This window comes from Symphalangus syndactylus, chromosome 3 (assembly GCF_028878055.3).
Source record: "Symphalangus syndactylus isolate Jambi chromosome 3, NHGRI_mSymSyn1-v2.1_pri, whole genome shotgun sequence".
Taxonomy (NCBI): Eukaryota; Metazoa; Chordata; class Mammalia; order Primates; family Hylobatidae; genus Symphalangus; species Symphalangus syndactylus.
In genome coordinates this window covers 31621246-31627257 of record NC_072425.2, presented here as the reverse complement: position 1 = coordinate 31627257, position 6012 = coordinate 31621246, and positions in this window count along the sequence as shown.

Here is a 6012-nt window from a genome sequence, read left to right as displayed (position 1 = left end):
TTTGTACCAACGTCATTTATTTATCAGGGTACGGCAATGCTATGAGTTGAGAGATGTGATGTGAAAGACATGGGCGTTTAGGAAAACTCCAAGTCTTGATAGGGGCATCAGACCTATGATAGGTACAATGATAGATCCGATCAAATGTTTGTATGGATATTGGAGATGTGCAGAGGCAAGAAGGATCTGGTGAGGCTTATGGGGCCTGGGTAAACTAGTAGGATTAGATGGGTAAAATAGCGATCGGGGATCATCGCCCTAGCGAAGGAATGCCTTTCAAGTCGTTCTTCAGGGATTATTGAAAAGTTGACTTTGAAATGTAGAACATTAGTGGGTTACATTACACATATCCTCAGATTTTATTTCTCAGCCCGGTTCGGTGGCTCACGCCTGTAATCCCAGCACTTTGGGCGGATCTCTTGAGGTCAGGAGTTCGAGACCAGCCTGACCAACATGGTGAAACCCTGTCTCTACTAAAAATACAAAAAAATTAGCCGGGCGTGGTGGCGGGCTCCTGTAATCCCAGCTACTCGGGAGGCTGAGGCAAGAGAATCGCTTGAATCCGGGAGGCGGAGGTTGTAATGGGCTGAGATCATGCCACTGCATTCCAGCCTGGGTGACAGAGGGAGACTCTGTCTCAAAAAAAAAATTTTTTTTTAAATTTCTCAAAATCTGTACTCCAAACCTGTTGTATACTTTATATTTTAAATTTAGAGGGCATAGCGGCGTAAGGCTAGGGAAATATGACACTGCTTAGTTTCCAGCTACTAGAGTTCTGATCTGTATTCAACAAGGAATGGGGTAGAAAGCAAATAATGTTTGCTGTGCATTAAAGAGTCAGGGACAGCACCATGCATTTTACATTCATTTATCTAATCTTGACAGCAACGATGTTACTATTCTCACTTTACGGACTGGGAAAACAATTGCCAGCTAGATTAAATAATTTGCCTCATGTTACATTGGGCTCTTTCTGCAATGCCTGCTAATAACCACGCTCCATAGGAGCAATTATTTGTTTTTTCCTAGATTCCCTGCCCGACATTTCTTTCCTGACACCCGTTCCCTCCCTGAGGTTATTGATAACTAAAAAAATTAGAACCATCTAAGAACCCAAATAGAATGGGAAATTTTATTTTATTTTATTTTTTTTTTTCCTTTTTTCTTTTTTCTTTTTTTTTCTGTTTTTTTTTTTATTTTTATTATACTTTAGGGTTTTAGGGTACATGTGCACAATGTGCAGGTTTGTTACATATGTATCCATGTGCCATGTTGATTTCCTGCACCCATTAACTCGTCATTTAGCATTAGGTGTATCTCCTAATGCTGTCCCTCCCCCCTCCCCCCACCCCACAACAGTCCCCGGAGTGTGATGTTCCCCTTCCTGTGTCCATGAGTTCTCCTTGTTCAATTCCCACCTATGAGTGAGAACATGCGGTGTTTGGTTTTTTGTCCTTGCGATAGTTTACTGAGAATGATGTTTTCCAGTTTCATCCATGTCCCTACAAAGGACACGAACTCATCATTTTTTATGGCTGCATAGTATTCCATGGTGTAAATGTGCCACATTTTCTTAATCCAGTCTATTGTTGTTGGACATTTGGGTTGGTTCCAACTCTTTGCTATTGTGAATAGTGCTGCAATAAACATACGTGTGCATGTGTCTTTATAGCAGCATGATTTATAGTCCTTTGGTTATATACCCAGTAATGGGATGGCTGGGTCAAATGGTATTTCTAGTTCTAGATCCCTGAGGAATCGCCACACTGACTTCCACAATGGTTGAACTAGTTTACAGTCCCACCAGCAGTGTAAAACTGTTCCTATTTCTCCACATCCTCTCCAGCACCTGTTGTTTCCTGATTTTTTAATGATGGCCATTCTAACTGGTGCGAGATGGTATCTCACTGTGGTTTTGATTTGCATTTCTCTGATGGCCAGTGATGAGGAGCATTTCTTCATGTGTTTTTTGGCTGCATAAATGTCTTCTTTTGAGAAGTGTCTGTTCATGTCCTTTGCCCACTTTTTGATGGGGTTGTTTGTTTTTTTCTTGTAAATTTGTTTGAGTTCATTGTAGATTCTGGATATTAGCCCTTTGTCAGATGAGTAGGCTGCAAAAATTTTCTCCCATTCTGTAGGTTGCCTGTTCACTCTGATGGTAGTTTCTTTTGCTGTGCAGAAGCTCTTTAGTTTAATGAGATCCCATTTGTCAATTTTGCCTTTTGTTGCCATTGCTTTTGGTGTTTTAGACATGAAGTCCTTGCCCACGCCTATGTCCTGAATGGTATTGCCTAGGTTTTCTTGTAGGATTTTAATGGTTTTAGGTCTAACATATAAGTCTTTAATCCATCTTGAATTAATTTTTGTATAAGGTGTAAGGAAGGGATCCAGTTTCAGCTTTCTACATATGGCTAGCCAGTTTTCCCAGCACCATTTATTAAATAGGGAATCCTTTCCCCATTTCTTGTTTTTGTCAGGTTTGTCAAAGATCAGATAGTTGTAGATATGCGGCATCATTTCTGAGGGCTCTGTTCTGTTCCATTGATCTATGTCTCTGCTGTGGTACCAGTACCATGCTGTTTTGGTTACTGTAGCCTTGTAGTATAGTTTAAAGTCAGGTAGCGTGATGCCTCCGGCTTTGTTCTTTTGGCTTAGGATTGACTTGGCGATGCGGGCTCTTTTTTGGTTCCATATGAACTTTAAAGTAGTTTTTTCCAATTCTGTGAAGAAAGTCATTGGTAGCTTGATGGGGATGGCATTGAATCTATAAATTACCTTGGGCAGTATGGCCATTTTCACGATATTGATTCTTCCAACCCATGAGCATGGAATGTTCTTCCATTTGTTTGTATCCTCTTTTATTTCATTGAGCAGTGGTTTGTAGTTCTCCTTGAAGAGGTCCTTCACATCCCTTGTAAGTTGGATTCCTAGGTATTTTATTCTCTTTGAAGCAATTGTGAATGGGAGTTCACTCATGATTTGGCTCTCTGTTTGTCTGTTATTGGTGTACAAGAATGCTTGTGATTTTTGTACATTAATTTTGTATCCTGAGACTTTGCTGAAGTTGCTAATCAGCTTAAGGAGGTTTTGGGCTGAGACAATGGGGTTTTCTAGATATACAATCATGTCATCTGCAAACAGGGACAATTTGACTTCCTCTTTTCCTAATTGAATACCCTTTATTTCCTTCTCCTGCCTGATTGCTCTGGCCAGAACTTCCAGCACTATGTTGAATAGGAGTGGTGAGAGAGGGCATCCCTGTCTTGTGCCAGTTTTCAGAGGGAATGCTTCCAGTTTTTGCCCTAGAATGGGAAATTTTAAAATGTTGCTGTTTGGTGTAGCCTATTTCCCCCATGTCTTTTCTTGTTCTTGACTGAAAGACCTGTTCCCACTCTCCCCCCAGCCTCCACCTTTTGAAACATTTTACCTTAATCTTTCAGTATTGTGAATGCAATAATATGAATAAATCTTAAGCATATTGTTGAGTAAGAGAAGTGAGACACGAAAGAGTATATAATATGATTTCATTTATATTAACTACAAAATCAAGCAAAATTAAGCTGTGCTGTTAGGACTCAGAATAGTGATTTCCACTGCGGAGATGGGGAGGATTGAAAGGGAGATTAGGCTGGGCGTGGTGGCTCACGCCTGTAATCCTAGCCCTTTGAGAGGCCAAGGCTGGTGGATCGCTTGAGCCCAAGAGTTCAAGACCAACCTTGGCAACATGGCGAAACGGTCTCTACAAAAATTACAAAAATTAGCTGGGCATGGTGCTGGACACCTGTAGTCCCAGCTACTTGGAAGGCTGAGATGGGAGGATTGCTTGAGCCTGGGAGGTCAAAGCTGCAGTAGACTGTGATCATACCACTATACTCCAGCCTGGGTGACAGAGCAAGATCCTGTCTCCAAAAAAAAAAAAAAAAAAAGGCGGCAAGGGGAGACTAAAGAGGTTTCTTTGGATGCAGTTAATGTTTATTGGTCTGGGTGTGAGTTACATGGCTGTGTTTAATTTGTGAAAATTCATTAAGCTCCACACTTATTTGTGTCTTTTAGTATGTATATTGTGTTTCAATAAAAAATTTAAACTATTCTGAGTGTCTCCTAGGTAGGTATATGGCATTGTGCTAAATGCTGTGAAAAACATAAAAAAGAAACAAGAAAGAAAGCAGACTGCTGATTGCCAGGGTCTGAGGAAAATGTTTTGAAACTAGATAGAGGTAGTGGTTGCACAACATTGTGAATGTTCTAAATGCCACCAAATTGCTCATTTAAAAGTGGTTAATTCTATGTTCTTTGAATTTCATCTCAGTCTTAGAAAGTGAGTTCACTAGATGCAATGTGGTATTCTGAGTTGGCCCCTGTAATCGAAAAAGGACATAAGTAGAGAAACTGTTGAAATATAAAAAGCTTATTAAAAAAAAAAACAATGGAGCAAGGCCAAAGTTCATTGGAAAAGAATCCCAGTTTTCATAAATTCGTGGTAAGATCTTGAGCAAGTCACTTCTCTCTGAAGAACCTCAATTTCCTATCAGTAAAAATAGGAGGTTAGGTTCAAAAGTAGCTTTGAATGGGTTGGGACGAGAACCCTCCTACCTCCCGAATCCAAATCAGAATCTCTGGGCATGAAGGGCCATGGTAAAAAAGTGAAATATTACCTTAGCCTAGTAAGGAACTTGAAAAGTCCAGATACCACTACAGTAATGATAGAAGTGTGGTGGGGGGAAAACTGGTGGATGATGTCAAAAATTTTTCCCAGTTGTTAAATTCTGTAGTTTTTTTTTTTTTTTTTGAGACAGAGTCTTGCTCTGTCACACAGGCTGGAGTGCAGTGGCACAGTCTCAGATCACTGCAACCTCTGCCTCCCGGGTTCAAGCGATTCTCCTGCCTCAGCCTCCCAAGTAGCTGGAACTACAGGCTACCATGCCTGGCTAATTTTTGTATTTTTAGTACAGAAGGGATTCCCCATATTGACCAGGCTGGTCTCGAACTCCTGACCTCGTGATGAGCCTGCCTCGGTCTCCCAAAGTACTGGGATTACAGGTGTCAGCCACCACGCCCGGCCAAATTCTGTAGTTTTAAAGTAATAGTCCCTATTTTCAGGAAACGTTTTTCTTAGGTAGTCCAAGTTTGGTGATGAATGGGGCAGAATTAACTAAAGCCATATGGAAGAGTTCTTTTGGGGATTCATCGTTGACTAGAGCACACAGCCTTGTTAGAGAGTGGCAGGTTAAAATAGGTAGCAAGGCGAGCCCTTCTCATGCAGGCTTTGAATAATAGGTTTAAGTATAGATTTGATTTAATAGGAAACAAGGAGGGTCTGTAACCCAGCAATGCTCCAGGAAGATCCACGTGCCAAGTAATCCACAGATGAGGCTAGGGGAAGTGGAGATGAGGCAGGGGACTGAGCTTAAAGGAAGCCACAGGAGTTGAGTAGTGTTCATGGAAATTAAGAAAGGATGTTTCTACTGTGAAGGAAAAAGCTATTAGATCTAATGAGTATTGGGGGTTGTATCTTTGTGAAATGTTATTTATAAATTTATAATTTGAAAAAGCTATGTAGATTATATAGATTTGGCCGGGCACGGTGGCTCACACCTATAATCCCAGCACTTTGGGAGTCCGAGCCAGGCAGATCACTTGAGGTCAGGAGTTCACGACCAGCCTGGCCAACATGGTGAAATCCTGTCTCTACTAAAAATACGAAAATCAGCCAGGTGTGTAATCACGCAGGCCTGTAATCGCAGCTATTCGGGAGGCTGAGGCAGGAGAATCTCTTGAACGCAGCAGGCAGAGGTAGTGAGCCGAGATGGCACCACTGCCCTCTAGCCTGGGCAACAGAGCAAAAGTCCTTCTCAAAAAAAAAAAAAAAAAAAGGAACGCCTGTAATCCCAGCACTCTGGGAGGCCGAGGCAGGTGGATCACTTGAGGTCAGGAGTTCGAGATCAAGACCAGCCTGGCCAATGTGGTGAAACCCCATCTCTACTAAAAATACAAAAAATTAGCTGGATGTGG